The sequence below is a fragment of the Sphaerodactylus townsendi genome, linkage group LG07 (assembly GCF_021028975.2).
Source record: "Sphaerodactylus townsendi isolate TG3544 linkage group LG07, MPM_Stown_v2.3, whole genome shotgun sequence".
NCBI lineage: Eukaryota > Metazoa > Chordata > Lepidosauria > Squamata > Sphaerodactylidae > Sphaerodactylus > Sphaerodactylus townsendi.
Window position 1 is genome coordinate 100,498,610 of NC_059431.1, and position 23,235 is coordinate 100,521,844.

The window sequence follows — 23,235 nt, forward strand, 5'->3', positions numbered from 1 at the left end:
GGGGGCGCGAGAGCAGCAGAGTTGGGGTGGCTGCGTTGTCGCCGCACCTGTAGTGGGGAGTGCCGCTGGACCCCACGTTACTTGGCAGAGGGCCTAGACCTCTTTATTCTGCTGTTGATTTTTCAGAGTAATTGTCTCGCCATAGTATAAGAGAAAGGATGCTGGCATAGATCGGGGGGCCCAACCTTTTTGAGCCTGCAGGCACATTTGGAATTCTGACACAACATGGTAGGTGTGGCAACCAAGGACATAGGTAAGGAGGGGCTCATGAGTTAAAAAAAAACCCATTACATGTCCAAAGCTCCACCTACCCCCTCCCTTCCTCCCATCAGCTGGGCTCCCAGCCAGCAGTCCCTTCTTCCCTCCTCTTCAGGGAGAAGAGACTGCTGTCCCCGGCCTCGGAGAGCTGCTTTTATAAGCACTGAGGCCAGGGGGCAGGGCTAGGGGAGCGTAGGTTAGGTGAAGACGTGGATGGGCACTTTTGATTCCAACAGGAAATCAAAATCAACAGGACTGAAATGAGCTCAGTTTGGAGTAGATCGTGCTTTCCAGGCTATATACAGGTGACTCCCCTGTGCTAGAAGTGGTAAGGGAACATTAACCCAGTCATTTGGCCATGAGGCAGACTGCTGGAAGGTTTTATTCCCCCTACCCTCTTCTCAGCCTGTGCAGCCCGATTTACTTGAGCTTGTCATGGCCTGGGAAGTAAGCAGGGTCAGTACATGGATGGGAAACCACCAAGGACTAAGGGTGCTATACAGAAGAAGGCACAGGCAAACAATCTCTGCTGCTCTCTTGCTATGAACAAACCATGGATGAGAGTTGCTAAATCCCCCCTGGATATTCAGGAATGTTTGGGTATTGAACCTGGGAAGGACAGGGGGCACAACACCATAGAGTCTACTAGAGAGCAGCAATGGCGTAGTGGTTAAGAGTAGGTGCACTCTAATCTGGAGGAACCGGGTTTGATTGCCCACTCTGCCGCTTGAGCTGTGGAGGCTTATCTGGGAAATTCAGATTAATTTGCGCACTCCAAAACATGCCAGCTGGGTGACCTTGGGCTAGTCACAGTTCTTCGGAGCTCTCACAGCCCCACCTACCTTACAGGGTGTTTGTTGTGAGGGAGGAAGAGAAAGGAGTTTGTAAGCCCCTTTGAGTCTCCTATGGGAGAGAAAGCAGGGATATAAATCCAACTCTTCTTCTTTTTATCCAAAGCATCCATTTCCCCCCAGGAAACTGAGCTTTGTAGTCTGGAGATGAGCTCCAATTCCAGGGGATCCCCAGGTTCCACCTGGAGGCTGGCACCCCTACCATGGATGGAGTTTCCATGAGTTGGTTGCAACTTAGTGGCATGTTCTTCTTGTTTTCCCTCCTCAAAAGTTTATCAGGGTGTGGTTTGGCTTGGCTATCAATATTTCAGGGGTACCTTGCTTGGAATTACAAAATACCTCAAATCAGCCCTAATTTCCTTCTGGAAAAACCACTTCTTCAAAAGTGATTTTTAAAAAATTCATATGTCTTTCAATATAATTCAGTTCATATTCCATCAACACTATGCAGTGGTGGGATCCAAAAATTTTAGTAACAGGTTCCCATGGTGGAGGGATTCAAACTATGGTGTAGCGCCAATGGGGCTGGGTGGGGCATTCCGGGGGCATGGCAGGGCATTCCGGGGGCAGGGCATTCCTGGGCAGGGCTGTGGCAAGGACGCAGCTGCTGCGCCAGTCCTTGGGCGGGAAACGAATGCACGCAGGCACAAGCTGCCACGCACGCCGGTGCACCTCCTGCTAGACTGCTTCAAGTTCTGCGTGCTACTGCTGAGAGGTGGGGGGTAACTAAGGCAAAAATCACGTGGCAAAATCACCAATTAGCAACCCCCTCTCGGCACACACAAATAATTAGTAACCTACTCTCGGGAACCTGTGAGAACCTGCTGGATCCCACCTCTGGATGAATGTCAAATAAAAAAAACTAGAAAAACTGAGGCGAAGTGCCCCTGGAATATGGGATCAAGGCAGCAACTTTAGGCTGCTTTCTCACTGTGAGGTAACACTGAATCTGTTCTCTCCATTAATCTATACAACCTACTTTTGTTTTTTTACAAAGCATTTGAAGAAAAAACATAGAGGAAGAGACAGAGAATTATATGCAAAGTCCAGAAGTAGATTTAAAGTTCTCTACCAGCTGCCAAACAAGCAAGTAAATAGAATTAGAGTATCCTTCTGTTAATGCTTGGCAAGGCCGAAAATGTTTGAATGATCTTTTAGGCAAAAGGGATGATGACTGGACTTGAGCTGTTGGAGAAGAATGCCTTAGCTACTGGAACAATTTTATGATGATCAATAGTCAAGAAGACCAGTGGAAAAATACTTCTTTGGTGTTTGAGGTTTTATTTTTGGCTTTTATTCAGGGAGACTGTTAAGGGACCAAGAGTTAAAACTAATTGTACATCCCCACTTTCAATATAAAAAAGCAGGGGCCATAAATATCTTAACACCCACATTCTAAGTACACTTAAAGGTTGTTGCAAGTTTTAATTGATAGATACTTTAATCACAAATTAAAATTGGTCTCTCAGTCCGTGGGACTGACAGAAAACAAAGCTAGGCTCTTTCTTGCCAAGTGCAAAATGCATGCTTTCCACTTTGTTTCAAGTTGGTGGGCTGTTTTCCTCAGCTCTGCCTGAGCAAACTGGGGATCAGTGATGCATAGTCATGACCCTTCAAATCCCACCCACGAATTCTGAACATCTTCTAGCCATTGGTACTGAGGAAGTTTTGCTATATGAAAAAGTGAAAAGAAGAAGAGGAGTTTGGATTTATAGCCCACCTTTCTCTCCTGTAAGGTGACTCATGGTAGCTCACAAACTCCTTTCCCTTCCTCCCCCCACGAGAGACACTTTGTGGGGGAATTGGGGCTGCAAGAGTTCTGAGAGAACTGTGACTAGCAGCAGGAATGTAGGTGTGGAGAAACAATTCTTATTCACCAGATAAGAGTCCACCACTCATGTGGCGGAGTTGGGAATCAAACCCAGTTCTCCAGATTAGACTCCACCTGCTGTTAATCACTACACCATGAGAAGATCATTCCCTAATTTTGCATAGCCGGAGCATGAAAAGAACCGGATAAGGACCATGGCATGTTTTTGAAGTAACTTGGACAGAGTATTAGAAGATAGGGTTACCAGCCCTTACTAGCCCTTATTAGAAGATAGGGTTACCAGCCCTTGGCCGGTAACAGGTGGAAAGATCAGAGGGATAGACACGAGGGAGCAACATCACACGACAACCCTCCTCCCATTACCATATAGATCAGAAGGATTCTTAGAGCATACATGATACACTGATATCACTTCTGGTTTTCAGACAGAAATGTTGCACAATGCCATCTTCCTCCACCTGACCCCGACCCCTAGATCTGGCCCGGGAGACTTCACATCTGGCAGTTCTAGCCAGTTAGGGAGTCATGTGACTATTCCAAATCTCCAAAGCTGAGAGTGAATCAATATAATCTTTGGCCAATCATATATTATGTCACATTTTAAAGGACTTTTTAAAAGCAGACATACATACATACAGTCAAAACCTTCATTGGCATTCCAAAAAAATGATAAAATAATTTTATTGCCATAAAAGTAATTAATTAATTAACATCAGACTTATACTTTTTAAAAGTTCCACCTCCTCTGCCCCCACTTAAATGTAATGGCTTGGAGCAAGTGGAATGCTTTTGCCGTAGGGTTACCAATCTCAAGGTGAGGCCTGGAGTTCTGGAACTAGAGCTGATCAACATACTACAAAGATCAGTTCCTCTAGAGAAAATGGTTCCTTCATAGGGCAGAGCCTGTGGAATCACATCACAAGAGGTCCTTCCTCTCCATAATTTCTGCCCCACCCCACCCCCAGCTCCATACCCAGATCTCCAGGGAACTCCAAACCCAGAATTGGTGACCTGGATCTATGGATGAAGGGACCATGATTTTCACCTTCCACCCTTGACATTTTGGGTCAAAGTGCCTCCAAATGCCAATTCAAGCCAACTGACAATTCTGTTGGAATATACACGTCAAGTGAACCAAAAGAAGTACCCTCTGAAGGTGACAGAAAATGGGAAAGCTAGACATAATAACTATGTTTTCTTGTTTGTTCCCAGAATGCATCTTGTTTCCTGCTTCTTATCTCCCCATCAGCCATGTAGCTACAAGATTAGGACCTCTCTTTCTCTGCCTCTTCCAGTATTGTAACTTCTCAAGAGAACACTTTGTTCTCTTTAACTGTCTGTGCCTCTCAGCACAATTCTTTATGAACAAAAAGTCACTCTGCCCACAAATGCTGCCTTTGTCACAATTGAGTTACACACAAGCACCCACATGATGCATGACATATTGTGTGGACAATCCCCACAATGACAAGCAAAGAAGCAGGAGAAAAACTGAATGTAGACATTAGGGCTCTCTCTGTGCTTTGCTTTCGCCAATTTAAATGATAGACTTTTTTTTCCCATGGAGCTCGTAGCGGAGTTTAGCGAGAGCAGGCCGGAAGAGAGGCTGAATGCTGGACTTTCGATCCACTTTCAGTGCAGTTTGCAGCTGGAGTTTACTGTGTCGAATGGCAAAATCCTCTCGCGTATGATCACTGAAGTGCATGGACAATGAACTGAAGGTGCATTATTCAGTGGAGGAGCAATATTGTCTTTATCATCCACCTGCTGAATGGCTGCGGGTAAGAAAAAAGTTCCTTGCTCCACAGTGTCCCAAGAGTCAGGCACTTGGGAAATGATGGAGCTATTTTCTGTTGCCCCAGAAGGTCAGACAGAACCACTGGGCTGGAATTAAATTCAAAGTTTCCCCGTAGATATCTGGAAGAACTTTCGAACAGTTAGAGCATTTCCTCAGTAGAACAGGTTCCCTCAGGAGGTTTTTAAGTAGAGGTTAGACGGCCATCTGAAAGCAGTGCCGATTCTGTGAACTAGGAGGGCAGGAAGGGTTGTGTCCGTGCTTGGCTCTCATGGGCCTTCCTTACATTCCCAGGGTAATGCCGACAGCCATTTTGGGATCAGGAGGGAATCTTCCTTCAGGCCAGATTGGCCAGGGATCATGGAGACTTCTTATCTTCCTGTGGACATAGAACAGGGGTCACTGGGGGATTAGGAGGGGAAGTAGTTGTGATTTTCCTGTGTTGTGCAGGGATGACCCCAAGTTCCCTTTTAGCTCTATGTTTCTTTTTCTATAATATCACTGTCTCAGGGTGCCACTCTAGGATTCACCTGAAACTCAGGTGGATGCCACCCTGATGCGGTGCCATCATTTCCAGGTTAGTGTTCGATACTGGTCCCCTTTTTCCAGATTTGTTCCCATCAAGTAGCAGGGGAAACGTAGGGTGGCAGAGTGTGCTTCCTCTACTGACCACCTTGAAGAGCGCTCTGTGGTGTAGAGATTAGGTCAATGGAAACAGGAATCCCCAAATGGTGCTGGAGTTACTGGGCCCCAGGGATCTGGGTTGCCCTAATCACAACACTTGATGATCTTGCCCCCTTTCTCATTTGGTTCCACTCCTGTTCCTTTAAAAAAAACCAGCCTCTTCTGCTGCCATTGCCATGTAATTCTGTTTATTTACAGGCGCTGGAAAGTTTCTGCTGTTGATTTCTGCAGATCAAAGGGCTCTTGAAGGCAGAAAAGAGCCAAGCAGGCAGGCAGGTTGGTTTTGTTTTTTTCCTTGTTGCATTCTTTCAAATCAGATGGCAAACAGGTTCCCCCCAATCCATATTAAAGGGTTTGTAATTGGGGACTGGAAGGCGATGCAAAAACTCCTGTGCCGAGTTAAGGACAATGCATTCTCCTCCACAAATCAAAACAGCATATAATCATGCAAAGATGTTGTGTGTTAATAACAGACAGTTGCAGGGAATCAGGTGACTTACAGGCAGGGAGTAGTTTATTAACATAATGCATGAGAAACACAGGAGGCATTGTTAAGAGGTGGTTTGGGACACTGTGCCGGAGGAGCACCAGGGACTGCCTGAATGACCTGCAAGCTGCTGTCCTAAAATAACTTGTTTAAGAATGAGGATGCCTCTGTTTTTGAAAGTAGAGCATTTGAAAACCAGATTTCCCCTTCTAGCAAGGCTGGTTTTTCTCACACCAATCCTGTTGATGGTTTGCTCACTACTGGAAAAATAGTCACCTTTGGGCAGGTTCATATCACCATCCGGCAGCATGGCAGGTGCTGCTGGAGTATGCTCACAGTTTACTGGCTTGCTAGAATTACCCATGCCCCAGGCTTATCAGAAGAATGCATCAAAATTTAGAATCAGCTGCATTTGGACACTACATGTGGTTTTAGCATCTGTGGAACTGACAGTGTCCATCTTCACAGTGCCTGCTCTGAACAAAACAGGTGATGCCGCTTTGAGATTTGGTGGCCATATCTCAAAAGGATGTTGTAAAGCTGGAGAAAGTGGAGAAGAGGGGTAAGGGCTGGAACACCTTTGAGGATACCTAAAGAGCCTTCGGTTCCTCGGTTTTGAAAAAGGTGACTAAAGGGGTACATGATGGAGGTTTACAAAATTATGCACAAGCCGCTCACAAAATACTGGAACTTGGTGACAGCCGCCGAAATTAACAGGAATACATTCGAGATGGGCAAAAGGGAGTACTTCCTTACTTAACAAATAATTAAATTGTAGGACTCAGTGCCTGTGGATGTAATGATGGCCACTCTCATTGATGGCTTTAAGAGGAAACTATGTTCCACAGAAAGAGGATGGTAGGGTTGTGTATTCCTCCGACACATGCCGGACCTTGTTGTAGAATGATATGCCTGGGTCCTAGTGCCTACCTAGCCCTACTCTCTCTCCTCCCCCCGCCCCACCGCCTTTGAAAGTAAAAACACATTTTGGGATTCAGTTAAATTATGCAGCATTATACAACACCAGCACCCAACTCAGTTACAGAGCTTTACTCCCAGCTGACCTTCCTTGCTCACCTGAGCCCAGTCTCCCTGCCGGTGCCAGGTAGCTGACAGCAGTGGGCTGCAAGCCTCCCTTGCGTGGATCCTGTTTGCTGGCCGGGAACAGCTGCCAGACAGACCCACAACCCAGCAACATTGGAGAAGGGACCTGCCTGGCTGCCCACCCTTGTGACTTTGTTGGTGTCTGCAGAATAGCCTGGGATAGCCCTTTGTGATTGGATTTGAAATAACAGTGAAAAGAGTTCTCTGCAGAAGTAGACTTATTTGCTCCCACTCCATCGGCCATTTTGCCAAGAAAACGTATGACGTAGTTTGCAAATGCAAGTATTGTTGATAGTCGTTCAGTGAACTATAAAAGCTGTTGGATCAAAGCACCATCTTCAATAATGCACAAAATAATGGTTTTTTACAAAGGCAGAGCATAAAAATGAATGAACTATCAAGTATTGTTGATTGTCGTTCAGTGAACTATAAAAGCTGTTGTATTAAAGCACCATCTTCAATAATGCACAAAATAATGGTTTTGACAAAGGCAGAGCGTAAAAATGAATGATAGTTTTCATATTCATTCGGGACTACATTCTAATGCGGAAGCATACCATTTTCTCAACCTCACCTCAACTAATCGTATTGTCATCTTTCTGTGGAACAGACAGTTTTACAAAGAGAGGTCCAAGACTCATCATGAGGTCTAAAGGAAAATTCCATGTTCAGAAGCAGTCAACCTCTGAAACCCAGCACTAGCGGGCAACATTGGGACTCCTATGCCCCACTGTTGCCCTTCCAGGATAACTGGTTGGCCACAGTATGAAAAAGGATGCTGGACTAAATGAACCACTAGTCTGATCCAGCAGGGCTCTTTGTACCAGATGAAACGACATTCCTTGATGCTAGCTAGAGCGAGACCAGGTGCTTGGGAGCAGCAGCAGCAGCAGGAGGCCATTGCTTTGACATCCTGCATGTGAGCTCCCAAAGGCACCTGGTAAGCCACTGCGAGTAGCAGAGTGCTTGACTAGATGGTCATGACCACTGCTAGGTGCCACTGAATCTGTCCAATGCCCTTTTAAAGCCTGTGGCCATCATTACATCATCTGACAGTGAATTCCACATCTGAATCCCACGCTGTGCAATAAGAACATAATGTGGGGACTGCTGTGCAGAGGAAGACCTCTGCTCGACTTTTGCCCTACGGTCCTAGAGTTGCTGTGAGTTGGATGCAACTTGGCAAGCCACAACAATCATTTATTGTGCCTAAAGCCCCTGTGGTAGTGTGAGAATTCCAGAAGCCCACACATACATCTGTCAGAACACCCATCACAAGACAGGCTCCCAACCACATATTCACATATACATCTGTTCCAAGATCTTCTGAGCCTGCGTGGCGAGTCCTCTCCGCTCCCCCCCCGACACAGGGCCAGAAGATTTGGAAAAGAGACAGAACGATGTTCTCTGCTTGCTCCAGTGCTTATGTAGGCCAGCTTTGTGATTCAGGGATAGTCGGTGAGTGCTCTGAACTAGAAAGGAAGGGATTGGCTCAGGGCAAAGTTTCTGGAGCTTTGTCACAGGAAGTTGCCCTACTGCAAGGCAGATCTCAGGGCAATAAACAGCTGTTGAATCAGACAGTCTGGTTTTTCTGTGCTGAGGTGGTAGGAAAGTGTATTGTTTTGTGGCCTGTGTTATCAACAATGCCCCCTCAAAGCCAGCTTTTCTCCCTTCCGGCACTGCTGCTTATTCTCATTTTACTTCAAGGGCAGCTGAACACATTCGTTACCTCTGCCACTGAGCTTAGAAGAAGGAGTTTGGATTTATACCCCACCTTTCGCTCCTGAAGGAGACTCAAGGTGGCTTACAAGCTCCTTTCCCTTCTTCTCCCCACAACAGATACCTTGTGAGGTAGGTGGGGCTGAGTGAGTTCCAAAGAACTGTGACTAGCCCAAGGTCACCCAGCAGGAATGTAGGAGTACGGAAACACACTCTGGTTCACCAGATAAGCCTCTGCCATTCAGGTGGAGGAGTGGAGAATCAAACCCGGTTCTCCAGATTAGAATCTACCTGCTCTTAACCACTATACCACACAGGCTCCCCTTAATGCAAAGATCCTTGTAGTTCTGGTCTACTTTGGCTGATTTTGTTCTACAGCTTCTGAAAACACATGTTCTTTTCAGCGCTCTACGCTAGCCTGGTTCATACAGCCTGGGAATGGGAAAAGATCTGTTTCCAGCCTTAAGGGAAAATCAGATGGATGTGCAGAGACAAGATCATAACATCCAAGCCCGTTGGTTAGACACATTAGCCTGGTGTGTGACCTCGCTGTCTGCCCCTGCAAAAAAGTAAAGCATGATCAATGAAGTTATTACCATCAGGAACGTATTTAGAAAGTTTATTTATAAACACCGGTAAGTACAGGCTCCAGATGCAACTGACATTGCCAAATAGATCCCAGGTCCAATAGCATTATTCAGTCTTGTTAGGATGAAAGCTGCAATTGCTTGGGATTTCGGTGCAAATCCTTACACAAAACCAATTGCAGCTTGGCAAACATCCCCCCTCCACCTAAGCTACTGGGAATTTTGATCACAAAAGTACTAAACCTTTCTCTGGGCTGCAATTCCATAGAAGTTTTTTTTTTAATTTAAGGACAGTATGTAGTATTGTTGACAGGACCCTGGTGCCTGAGCTGTCATTTTAAAGAAGCAAGTTTCTAAATCCTTTGGCTATAGTGTGATCAGTGCCTGTGAAAATTTAAGATGCCATAAAAACAGCTGCCTGGAAAACATACAGATATCAAAATCTTTCTTCCAACAGGGGTTAAAATAGACTTTTACTGCAGAAAAGAGCCGAGGAAGAAAAGGTTAAATGTCCTCCTTTCCCCCACTTGGTTCTCTTTAATAAAACAATGACAGCCACCTGATTGCACAGAAATAACATGGGGAGAGAGAGTATAAACATGCAAGTTAGCTAAGGGCTGACACCTCCAGGTAAAGCCTGGAGGTCTCTCAGTATTATAACTGAGCTCCAGATGACACATATCAGTTTCCCTTTGTAGGGTGGACTCTATGGCCTTGTACCCCGCCATGCTCCACCCCCCCATAATCTCCAGATATTTTCCAACCCAGAGATGGCAACCCTAGAACAAGAAAAGTTGGTTTTTATAACCTGCTTTTCTATACCATTAGGAAGTCTCACAGCAGCTTACAATTGGTTTCCCCTCCCCCAAAACAGACACTTTGTGAGGTAGGTGGGCCTGGAAGAGTTCTGAGAGAACTGTGACTAGCCTAAAGTCACCCAGCAAGCTTCATGTGCAGGAATGGGAAAACAAACCCAGTTCACCAGATTAGATCTGCTGCTCTTAACCACTCAACCACGCTGGCTCTCAACCCTAAATTGAACCCAATACAGAAATCTGGGCGAGGTGGGGGGAGCTAAATAAAAGAGCAGTGCTCAGAAAGATGATTTCTCACCACAACCAGGCTTAAGAGGACAGCCGATTCTGGCCTAGAAGACAAAATGTGCCTTGGACTCCGAGCATGTGCAAAATGCATTCCGCCCTCATCTGATTACGCTCTGTCTGCACCGCATCCGGCTTTCCTGGGATTCGGGGCGTGGCTTTGCTGGCTCCATCGCTCAAGAAGCTCCAGGATAAGTTTCAGAGAGCCGGGGGCGGGGCTCCTTTGCCCTGGCATTTAGCTCCGCCCCCTTCCGAGCGCAGCCGGCACCTGCCGGCGATCGCCGGTCAGAATCCAAAGGCTTCATCGCCGACCGCAGCCGAACGACAGCCGAGCGCCCCTTCCCAGGTACCGTAATCCCTCTTTTTTTGCGCGCGTGCGTAGGGGAGCCAAAAAGTTCCGAAATGTCGCGCACGACTCCGAGGCAAAACCTGAAAGCGAGCGAACATGCGCTGAGCATCGCCCCTGCGAGGTTTTCTTCGCTCCTTTTGGAGCTCGCCATTACTTAATATTGTTACTCCCAGGTAAAGCGTTGCCGCCCGATCCTGGGCACGATGCCCGGTATGGTAAAATGCCATTATGTAATTGGGGTTAAAAGGGTTGCAACCCGAGTATGTACAAGCTGCGAATTGCAAGCGAGTCTCACGGATTGCAATGAGTAACTCTCCAAGGCCGTAGGATCGCAGCCCTTTTTCGCCCCCTTCCGCGTTCTCTTTTTTGCGTTTCCCCCTTTGGACGGTGCAGCGCAACCGTTTAGCTACCCTCAATCCCAAAAGATTTCCGACCTCTCTGGAGAAGGGCTTATGAGCTTGCCGAAGAGTCCTCGGAGTTCGTGGCGAAGTCAGTTGCGATCTTGGCTGGGGTGGGAGTGGGACTTCTGGTCGCCAGTTCGAGGCGGAGGGGGTCTGCTTGGTGCAAGCCAATTACTTTCTGGGTCTTGAAATGGGAGCTTCTTTGGAGAGGACTGTCGGGCTAAAAGTCGAAAACACAGGCAAGGAACCCCTTCCTGGTTTATTTTGGATTGATGTGATCACAGCCTTCCAAATTTTGCCATCAGGCGTTGACTCCTTGGGAAAAAAAGTCTGGGGGAATTCCGTGGCCTTTTCTTCCTCTCTGCCAGGTATGCTTAATATCATAGCCCTGTTGGTTTCAATGGGATTTTACTTTGAGATGGGAACATTTGGAATTCTGCAAAATTCATTGCTTTGCAGGGTTTTTTTCCTGGAAAGGCAGGCCAAATGTGTTCAGTGGGATTCTTGCCAAACCCCTGCTTACCTGGGAGAAGTCCCGTTAAGCACCATAGCCCCTTTGCCTCTGAGTAGCCGTGAATAAGATTGTGCTGTTGACCTGGCTGTGTTGTGAGATTGCATGTGAGCCTTTTTCTGTTCTTAAAGAAGAACTCTGTGGAACTCTCAGGTTTGCACACTTCTGAGCTAACCCAGGCAGAAATGGTAGCTTTATCTTTTGTATCTTGTATCTTTCGATCTCTCGTGCACACAAATAGCCCCAATTCAGGATGTTAAAACGGCTCTTGGGGAACTTCTCTCTGCCAGTGATGATTCTCCAGCCTCAAAGGAGATTCCATCCCTTCTATAGTGGTGTGGAAGAATGAAGTCTGAGCAGCTGGTCAGCGATGGGGGCTGTATCTGTTAAGATTCTTTCTTCTGCTCCACGGTCACATGTCCAGGCTCCTTTCCATACAGGGTCATCTGTGGTGTCCCAACCTCAGAACTTCTCAGCAGGCAGAAAACAGTACTTTGTTTGAAAGTACTTTGCTGTGCCTTTCTGCCATTTGGGAACGAGAGCATAAAATATTCAAAAGTTAACGATTTTCTCTTTGCAGGGAACCACACATCAGGCTCTGCTTCTGCTTCTTTTTCCATATTCTTTCATTCTCTCCTCCCCCCTGCCCCATCCTCCCCGAGTAAAAACAGGTTATAACATTGTGCCTTTTCTTTAAGGGTTATAAGAAAGCAGGCAAGCGGTTGTTGACTCATTGTGGAATGAGCATGGATTGGGAAAAGGATGTGCACTCGTTGGAATGCCACTGCCAGTGTTCATATAAATGTCCTGAAAAATGTCATCCTAAAAGCCAGCAACTTTTTTGTTAGCTGGGCTCCTGTGTCTTTTATAGCAGTCAAAACCATGGTGCGTCCATGGTCCAAATCCATGATCCAAATCCCCATTTGGTCATGGAGCTCACAGGGAGCCCGTGGACAAGTCCTTTTGTTTGAGTGCAACCTGTCAGGGTTGCTGTGGGATCAAATGGAGGAAGGGAGGATAATGTATGCTCCCCTGCACTCCTTGAAAGAAGGGAAGGATGAAAAATGTGGTAGATATCTAGATAGATAAAACACTCTACACAGAAACTCACCAGATCACTCATTCCGTCTCAGCCTAGCCTACCTTGCAGAATTGTTGTGAAGATAAAGAGGAAAGGAAGAATCATGCCTGCCACCCTGAGAAGGGCAGAAACCTAGGGTAAAAATAGGTTCACCTGACTAGCAGAAATAAGGCAAGTGAAGCTTTTCCTGGCATGGAGATAAAGTGATGAAATAAAGTTTTGCCTGCTGGATTTCCGCTCAAGAGCAGAGCCCAGCAAGTGGCAGCACAATGCTCTCTCGAGTGATTTGCCTCTTTGAACGTAGTTGTGAAATCACCCCTCTTGCCCTCTGCGTAGAATCACACAAGACCAACACATGAACATGTTACAGTTGCCTTTGACTGAGTTGGTATATCAAAAAAGTCACTGTTTGCTTTGACTGGCAGGGGTTCAAGAGAGGTCTTTCACATCCCCACCTGATTCTTTTAACGTTTGGTGCTGGGGGGTTGCACCCAAGACCTGCATGCCAAGTAGATGCTTGCTCTGCCGAGCCACAGCTCACTCCCTTCCAGAGATGGAAAGAATAAATGACACACATGTGAAAGACTGCATGCTTATTTCTCTGTCTGGGACACAGGTGTCAAACTCGTGGGCCTCCAGATGTTATGGACTACAGTTCCCATCATCCCCTGCCAGCATGATGCTGGCAGGGGATGATGGGAACTGTAGTCCACAACATCTGGAGACCTGCAAGTTTGACACCTATAGTCTAGGTCAGAGGACCCCATCTCACTCTCTGGAAATGCTAGTGCTCATTGGCCATATACTTCAGGGCGCATGCATCCGTATGACTTTTGAAAGATGCTGCAAATCCTCCTTTTATTTTTCTGCTGTAGCGGACCGATATGGATATGTCAGTGGAGTTTGCACCTGGGGCACTGTCTTTTTGGCGGCCAGACCCTTTGCAGGTTTAAAGCCCCTATAGTTCAAATGAATCTCTTTCAAGTAAACATGCACAGGATTATAGCTGTAGAGAGTTGAGGCTGCAATGCTGATAACATGTTGAATTTAGAATTTTAACAATTTCCAAATGACATACATAATAAAACGAACATATAATTTGTGATTCACTTCCGTAGCATTCTTAGGGCCGGCTCCTGTTAGCCGATGGCTGCTTGGGGGAGTAAAGTGGCAAGTGATGACGACTGACCAAACCCCACAATTATATCTTTTATATCTCTTGATGCCACTTCATGCACAGTGTTTTTCCAGTGGAGACAATTCATGCAATCTGTTGCCTATCAGTAAGCAAAGGGTTATCTCCTATCTGTAGATTTTGAGGAGAAGGGGTGGAGCCTAAGGATAGGTTTGGAAAGGGGAGGGACTTCAGTGGGGTGTAGTGCTGTAGAGTGCACCCTCCAAAGCAGCCGTTTTGCCAGATGAACTGATCTCTGTTGTTTGGAGAGCAGCTATAATCCAAGAAGATCTCTGGCTACCACCTGGAGATTGGCAACACTAGAACTAGTCCCTTGATGTGAACCATCTTTTACTTTAGTGGCATTTAATTCAAGGACTGGGACTTGCTGGGTCATGAATCCATTCAGAGCCACCATTTTTTTGTTTTTAGTCTTCAGAAGGCCCTCCCACCTCTCATTACACACACGCTGAGAAGAACAGTGGGGTGGTGAGGGAAGGTCACACAGTGTTATGGTGGCATGGAGAGGGAAGGTCACATATGACTCTAACTCTTGGTTTGTTCCTCACTAGGATGCACTGTCTGATACTCAAATTGCATTTCCTGTTTCTTCCTTTCTCAGTGCCTTGCCTGTCTTCCTGCCCTTGACAACAATGAGGTCATGACTTTGGCTCCCCTTCTTCCTGTCTCTGATAGTTGGTGATTACTGTTGTGGGTCCTATGCTTTCACCTAGGACTTAAAGGTGGATCTTGGTCTTTGACAGATTGAACTTCTGATGTACAAGCCCTTGTTCCCCCCCAAAAAAGTTCCCCTAGAATCAACAGGACTTAATTTGGAGGGAGCATGGCTGAGTCTTAATCCCCAACCGCTTTAGTGGTGTGGAATTTTGGCCGAGTTTCCTCAGCGGAAGTGCATGATTTTGTACAGTTGAATGGGATAACTTTTTCTTTTGGTTCCTAGCAGCTTGTGTGTTTTACTTAATGGTTTGTTACTGTTCACAGCATCACTGCCCTGTTTTACCTGGGAGAGGTTTCATACTGTGCTTCAAACTCCTCAATGAGAGGATAGATACAATTGACGTGCATCTTTGGAAGAAAGATGACTTTTCACCCTTCAGCAACAGGGGAATATTTTGTGTGTTTTACATCTTTGTAATAATTCTGTGATGGAGGGAAGATGGACAGAGAGAGAGAGAGAGAGTGGTCCAGAGCAATTCAGCGAGGTGTGTGACAGAGCAATGAATTGAATCCAAGTCCCTCCAGTCCAGCACTCTGTATCCAACACTCCACATTGACTCATCAATCATTAATTCGGTATCTTCCTTGTCAATTGAATACTTAACTGGAGTAGTTTTATTCCATTGAGATCACCTGAACACCTGAATCAGACAAGACCATTGGTCTATTAAAGTCAGTATTGTCTACTCAAACTGGCAGCGGATGTCCAAGGTCTCAAGTGGAAATCTTTCACATCACTCACTATCTGAACATCTAACTGGAGATGTCAGGGACTGAACCGGGAAACCTTCTGAATGGCAAGCAGATGCTCTAGCACTGAGCCATAGATCAACAGTGGGTTCTGATTACAGTGTAGTGCAGTGGTTCTCAACCTTGCTAATGCCGTGACCCTTAAATACAGTTCCTCATGTTGTGGTGACCCCCAACCCTAACATTTATCCATTTTACAGATGAAGAACACTGATGCAGAGAGTCTTAGGCGACCCCTGTGAAAGGGTTGTTCGACCCCCAAAGGGGTCCCAACCCCCAGGTTGAAAACCACTGGTGTAGTGCTTGTTTTTGGCCAAAATTAATTGACCTTTTTAAGTCTCACCCTCCGTTGAAGTGTGTACCTCTTTCTGACTTACTACAGTCCACTGAAGTGCTTTGGTACTTGCGTAATGAATGGATATCATTTTGTTTCCAAATGTATTGATCAAGGTTTTGTGTCTTTTGTCAGCATTGTGAGGCAAGCGTTCTCAGGTTGTTTCAGATGAGAAAATCAAGGTCACGGCACTGTTAGTAGGGAGGTAAAATGTTCTCTGTGGTTTTTTCTTCTGTATTGTTTTGGATTTTGAGAGGAAATGTAAACTCTTGTATACACCACAATGTTTTCAGTAAATCTGATCATAGGAGACCCTGTCTGTTTCATAAAGTCCTGTAAGAGAACTCTAGATCCCACCTGGAGGCTCGCAGTTCTGTTTTGTCTGTCGATGACTCATCTACCAGACTGGGATTGCTGCAAATTCCCCTTTGGCCATGAAAATTCACTGGGTGACCTTGGTCCATTTGCTGTCTCTTTTAGTCTAACTCACCTCGCACAGTAGTTGTTGTCCAGATGAAATGGAAGCGGGGAGAACATTATTGTAAGCCACTTTGAGTTCTCATTGAGGGACGAATTGATATAAATACTGAAATGAATACTTTCTTGAGTAGGGTCAATTTTAATAGGTGGGGCCCACTTTAATTTAAATAAGTTATTTTTGAGATCAGAAAGGAAAGACAATATTCACAATTTCCTTTCCTTCCAGCAAGATGAGGTCACTTTTGATGGTTAGGTTGTAAATTCTTTCTAATCTGTTTCAAGATCTAAAAAAAAAGACACCTCAGTTGTAGTTTTTGGTAATTTATTTAAATTGAATAGGTTACTTAATTAAAAGGAAGGTATGAGTTCCCTAAATTTTATTTAATTGAGAACTAAACATCACTAATAAGGACAAGCTGATTCATGTCTTGCATTCGCAACTCTGTCATAAAATACGCTCATGGATAAATGTCAAAATGTCAATGTAGTTCTGATCATTGCTAGTATCCCTATTATGTTGTATGTTTATGTAGTAGTGATAATAGTTTGGAAATACATTTTTCCGCACTGTTCCTACAAGGAGCAATGGGCAGCGTACATTGTTCTCTGCTCCTCCATTTTAGCTTCACAACAATCCTGTGATGATCCAGTCACATGACTTCCAACCTTAGTCTCCAAACAACTGGCTAAAGCTTCCAGGGCAGCTCCCGACTGACCCTCCATCAGCAGATATAACTGGGCGTCATCAGCATACTGATGACACCCCAGTCCAAACATCTGGGTTTGCCCAGCGAGGAGGTCACATAAAGATGTTAATATTGGTGAGAGAATTGCCCCTCGTGGGACTCCGTACACCAATGAATGGCGAGTAGAGTTTCTCTCACCAGTTCTATCCTCTGTCTCCCGCCCTGAAGAAATTAGCACAGCCATCAAAATGCCGTCCCCTGAATTCCCGTGCTGGCAAGGCATTTGGTCAAGATGTCATAATCAACCAGGTCGAACATTGCTGGCAGATCTAGTAATGTCAGCAGCGCCAATCTGCCTTGGTTCAGATACCTCCGACGATCGTGAGGATGGTCAAAGCCGTTTCCACCCCACCCGTTACAGAAACTGGATTGGAAAGGATCCAGGACTTATGTTTCATCCAGAACCCCCTGAAGCTCTGCACCTTTCTCTCAATTACCTTGCCCAGGAATAAGAGCTTTGAAACCAGGTGATAATTGGCGGGATCATGAATATCCAACAGTGTTTTTTTCAAGAGCTGTCTCACCACAGCCTCTTTCAACTCCTCGGGGAAGATCCCCAAATTCAGGAATAAATTTATATTTCCCAAAGGGGTCCACACCCAGGGGTGGAGCAAGGGGGGAAAGCGCCTGGTGCACTGGTGGGTCCTCTGCCCCCACCCTGCCCCTGGAACACCCTCGCCACACCCCCGCAGAGGCACTTGCCCGGTGAATCGCACCCCCCTCTCCCTTGGAGGGGGCTGTCCACACCACATCCCCACTGGCTTTCACCAGCCAAGATGAGCATGGATCAAAGAGGCACGTGGTGGACTTCACAGCTCTTAGGACTCTGTCCACATCATCCTGGGAGAGTCGACTGAAGTGATCCATTATAGGACCAGAAGATGGGCAAGAGCACTCCAGCATCCTATCTGCATCAAGTGGGACTGGCAGGTCCTGGTGGAGTGATCTTATCCGCAAAAAAAAACCCTTGTTAAATCATCACAGCTAAGGACTCTATTATTTGGGGGGCTATCTGATGAGGCTGTTAAGTGCTGAACCACCCTAAACAATTGTGCTGGATGTGAGCTAGCGAATGCGAAGTTTGCTGTGAAGTGTTCTTCGCAGTTTTCACCACCATCTCATAGGCTTTCATAATGTCCTATAAGATGTTCTTACCACTTTGACACGAATCTTCTGCCACATTCTCTCTAGCTGTCTGAGCTTCTGCTTTTGCTGCTGCTGCTGCTGCTGCTGCTGTTGCTTCTGCTGCTGCTCTGGGTATGCCACAGAGCTAGCTTGGAACAAGAACGCAGAGGGTGTCGGGGTGCAATCTCACCAATGGCTACGCCCATCCTCTTCATTTGATAAGGTGACCTGTCCAAGAGAAATTAGATGAAGAGAATGCATGCTTGTTTTTATACAGAGTACCCTTCTTGTGCTCTGGTGGTCTTATTGCAGTTCTTCACCTGAGCCTTTGTTAGAGCTCTGTCATTATCCTGGCCTAATGAATCTACCACTCTAATCCAGTCTTATATAAGTGGCTTTGGGAGATAATGTTGGGTTAAGGAGGGCAGAAGCTGTTGAATGTTATGTAATATTTTCAAGTGGCTGCTAAAGGCTACTAATTGCTGGATCTTCCATCAGTGATTGAAGCAGGGGTTGTCTTGTGATGTGATATGGTTTGGTTTGTTTGTCAGCCATTGAGAGTTGTAGGAATGCATCCAACTTGTCCAAGCTGAAAGCTTTCTTAGAAACTTCTGTAGTAATGTGAGGTGCAATTCTGTGAATCCAAGGAAGATGTCAAAGACTTCTGAGTCTGAATCAAGAACCTTATGGGCCAAGTGAAGCCACAGCAACACCTGTATCTTCCAAGCATTTTCATACAATGATCTTCAGCCCAGTGGTGGGATTCAGCCGGTTCGCGCCACTTCAGCAGAACCGGTTGTTAAAATGGTGCTTGTAAACAACCGGTTGTTAAATTATTTGAAATCCACCACCGGTACCAGTTGTTAAATTATTTGAATCCCACCACTGCTTCAGCCCATGGATTGGGAACCTCAGGTGGGTGGTATAGACCTGCCTTCTTGTTTCAACAGGGAACATTTTTTTGCTAGGAACTTTTCCTCCTGTCCAGTTGGGGTGACATTCTCAAGGATTGTAGCTCTCCTTACAGAGATCCCCTCTGCCACATTGATGTTAGCTGGGAGAAAATGCCCCTATTGGATAGGTAGGGGAAACAGATGGACAAATTTGGTAACACATCCTGAGAAAGCAGTTGGCAGAACAATTGTGCACATGTATATAAAGAGGGTTGCTAACACTAGTTTAAGAAATTCCTGGAGATTTGTAGGTGGATCATGGAGAGGGCAGAGTTTACGGAGAGGAATGAACTCAGCTGGGATGTCATTCTATGGAGTCCACCTTCCAAATAATTCATTAAATGTAATTGGATGGGTATCTGATTTAGCAGGAACATGGGTTATGTGATATTTTAGCATTTTATGTATTAATAGGATAGAATCATAGAGTTGGAAGAGAGCCCAAGGGCCATCAAGTCTAACCCCCTGCAATGCAGGAACACTCAGTCAAAGCACTCCTGACAGATGGCCATCCAGCCTCTCTTTGAAAACCTCCAAAGAAGGAGATTCCACCACACTCCGAGGTAGGGTATGAGCAAAGCTTGCAGAGGTAGCACCTAAATTATCTTCAGACTTATCTGCAGATAAGTTTACCTGTTCCCTCTCTGCAGCTAATTGGGAAGCTGGCTTTTTCCAAGCCCTGATGGGCATTTGAGAAAAGCAGTTCCTTGGCACTCAAGTCCCACAGAGGATGTATTTACAGACTTGTCCAAACTCATTACCCTTCTTTTTCTCAGATAGCCTAGATTGACCCATTGATCCAAGGCCATGTCCGCATTGCCCTGGATTGGCCTGGAATCACTTCCTTTACTTAATCAACTGAGCAATGTTTCCTTTCTGTTTGATGCTGTTCAGGCTATAGCTCCGTGTCTCTTGCTCTATTGCCTGGAATGGATACCAGGCTGGTGTTTTTTTAGGCAGGGGCAATTGCCTTAAACCTCACATAGGCACAGGGATACATACATCCACACTGACTCTGTTGGATAGCACTGCCAACTTCAGATGGAACCTTGAGTTCTCCCAGAATTACAACTGATCACCAAACTACAGGGATCAGTTCCCCTAAAGAAAATGGCAGCTACAGAGGGCAACCTCTATGGCAGTGATGGCGAACCTTTTCAAGACCGAGTGCCCAAATTGCAACCCAAACCCCACTTATTTATCGCAAAATGCCAACCCGGCAATTTAACCTGAATACTGAGGTATTAGTTTGGAAAAAAATGTTTCGAGGCATGCGTTACTCAGGAGTAAGCTTGGTGGTAGGCAGTGACTTTGCTTTGAAGCAACGGTGGAACTCTTCCAACGGGTGAATCACAACCCTAGGAGGACTTACTCAGAAGCAAGCCCCATTGCCAGCAACCGAGCTTACTCCCAGGTAAAGGATCGCGCTTTAGTTCTTCGCATGAAAATAAGTTTAACAGCATTTAACAGGGTTATCTACACTGCTTCCCCAAAACTCGGTCTTAGGTTTAATGCTAATGATCGAGCCCAGCAGCCCAGGCCAGCCTAGATAAGTGTGTGTGCGGGGGTGACTCTGTTTGCAAGTGCCCACAGAGAGGGCTCTGAGTGCCACCTCTGGCACCCGTGCCATAGGTTCGCCATCACTGCTCTGTGGTATACCATATGTCAAAGGTCTCCAACTCTGGCGCTTCAGATGTTCATGGACTACAATTGGCCGTGCCAGCAGGGGGCTGATGGGAATTGTAGTCCATGAACATCTGAAGAACCAGTTGGACACCCCTGCCATAGGTTCTAGGGGAAATCTCTGTCCAAATCCCCCATCTCAAAGGCACTGCCCACAAATCCTGGGCAAATTCCCAGGCAAGTGTTGGCAACCCTAATGTTGGACCACCTTTCGGCATTTAAGATGGTCTGATCCTTCTCCTTCCAAAGCAATTACACTAGTAAGCAAGCTTCTTGTTCCATGACCAGGAGTAATTGCAGCACTTAAGCATAAGCATAAGCATTTTATTGTCATTGTGCACGCACAACGAAATTTACAGCAGCATTCCTCGATGCACACAATTTCAGACTCATACAATTTCAGACTCATGCAATTTCAGACTCATGCAATTTCAGACTCATACAATTTCAGACTCATGCAATTTCAGACTCATACATCATCATCCTCCACCCATCCCTACATAGCCCCAAATACATCAATATGAAGCAGCGGAGTTTAGCATAGCCACAGCTCTAGAGTAGAAGCTGTCTCTAAGCCTCTTTTGTCCCTAGTTCTGAGGGCCCTGTATCGTCTGCCAGATGGTAGCAGTTTAAAAAGAGAGTGTGCTGGATGAGACGGGTCCCTTAGAATATTTTGGGCTTTATTTAGGCTTCGGGCATTATAGATTTCTTCCAAGGAGGGGAGAGGGCAGCCGATAATCCTTTGTGCAGTAGTGATCACCCTTTGGAGCGCCTTCCTATTCGCCACTGTGCAACTGGAGAACCATACACAGATGCAGTAGGTTAGGACACTCTCTATAGCACAGCGGTAAAAGGACACCAGAAGTTTTCCATCTAGTTGTTGCTTCCTTAAAAGTCTCAGAAAGTACAGTCTTTGGGTACTACCTTGTCCTCCATTTATTCAGCAGTTGACAATCATTTCATTTCTCGTCCTCTTCTCACTCCATGTTCTGTTTATAAAACAGAATTGATCATGGTAATGTTCTGGGGTTCTTTTGAACCCTTCTAGTATTCTTTTGAACCCTTACAATAATAGAATTACGGTATTGTGTTATTGCACTTATTATATCGCGGTTGTTTGTATCACATGGTATGCTATAAATAGCGGTTGGGTGCAACGTGATTCTTGTGGTTGTTAATGTTCTAGGGTTGCCAGGTCCCCCCTGACCACTGGTGGGGAATGGGGGGTTGGGTGCCAGATTTGGGTTGGGAAACTCCTGGAGATTTAAGGATGGAACTTGGGGAAGGCGGAGACCTTGGGGGTACAATGCCGTAGAGTCCACTTTCCAAAGCATCCATTTTTGTCCAGTGGATTCATAGTCTGGAGACAAGCTGTAATTCCAGGGATACTACCTGGAGGCTGGTGTCCCTATAATGTGCTGTGTGGGAAGGGCAGTAGATTGGGGTATTTTAACTCCTCAGAAGTTTCTTTTGTTAAAGAAAAGCTTGCCAACCACAAGGGTAGTCTGTTCCCGTTTTTCTTCCGACTGTTCCCCTATTTGCCGAGGCAGCGGAGCTAATATCCAGGCTGGAGTGTTGGATCCAACAGGCCAGCCAGTAGCAGCTAGGAATGCTTGATCAGCTCATCTGAACCCATGGGAATGCTTCACCAGCTCATCCTGATAGCCATGCTGCCTGCTCTTGTTTTGGAATCTCACCCTCTTTCGCTCCGTTATGCGGTGATGTTTGTAGATGCAGTGCTGTGCTTTGCAAATTCATTGCAATTTTTTCCCCTTTCCATTTTTAAGACATAACATCTTAGCGTAACATCTTATAAAAGGAACGGTGCAGAAGTAAAATTGGAGTTGTTCAGGAGGATGCTTTCGCAGAAGGACAAGGGCTATAGTCGTGGCTCTGGTTATTGTACGCATTATCTTGTTTTTACTGTGTTGTTTTCCAACTTCTGTAGTCCCATTTTTGCGTATCTTATACTTTTCCTATTCCTACTGCCACTGGCGTAGCGAGGGAGGGGCATGAAGAGGCTACAGTCCTGGACGCCACTTTTGGGGGGTGCATTGCCATGCCCTCCCCTTCACAACTAACCTGACTAGAAGGGGAGCCTGGGGGTGGAGCCAACAGGTTGCACTCAACTATAGCTGGTCAGCCCCCTGTGGTTAGTTTGCTGCTGGCCTCAGTGAAGCCTAGCTTTAAACCGCAGACTTCCAGCCTGCAGTTTAAAGCTGACCCAGCCAACTGAGACCAGTAGCAAATGGGCTTCTTCAGACTGCACATGGACATTGGGGCAGGGTGACTAACCCCCTACTCAAACTCCACATGGAGGTTTTTTTTGGAGAGGGAGTCTTGTTTTAACCTTTTAAACCCATTGGGTTTTAGTAAGAAAGTTGGACTATAAAGTAAATCGAGTTGGACTATAGAGTAAATGTCAAATGCACATGCACGAACATCTGGAGCTGCCTTGTACTGAATTTGACCATGGGTCTATCAAGGCGGGTAT

At 45.9% G+C, this 23,235-nt stretch overlaps 1 protein-coding gene and 1 long non-coding RNA gene across 2 annotated transcripts in view; one reads left to right on the plus strand and one right to left on the minus strand.

Moving 5' to 3' along the window:
- LOC125436125 overlaps positions 1 to 23,235 on the minus strand; it is a 513,530-nt gene that overhangs the window by 284,218 nt on the left and 206,077 nt on the right. The window lies entirely within an intron of this gene.
- The window catches only part of FRMPD1 (FERM and PDZ domain containing 1), a 90,456-nt gene continuing 77,941 nt past the window's right edge, over positions 10,721 to 23,235 (plus strand). The window contains exon 1 of the mRNA XM_048502755.1: positions 10,721 to 10,762. The gene's annotated coding sequence lies outside the window, so the exon portion shown is untranslated. The remainder of the gene's footprint in view (positions 10,763 to 23,235) is intronic.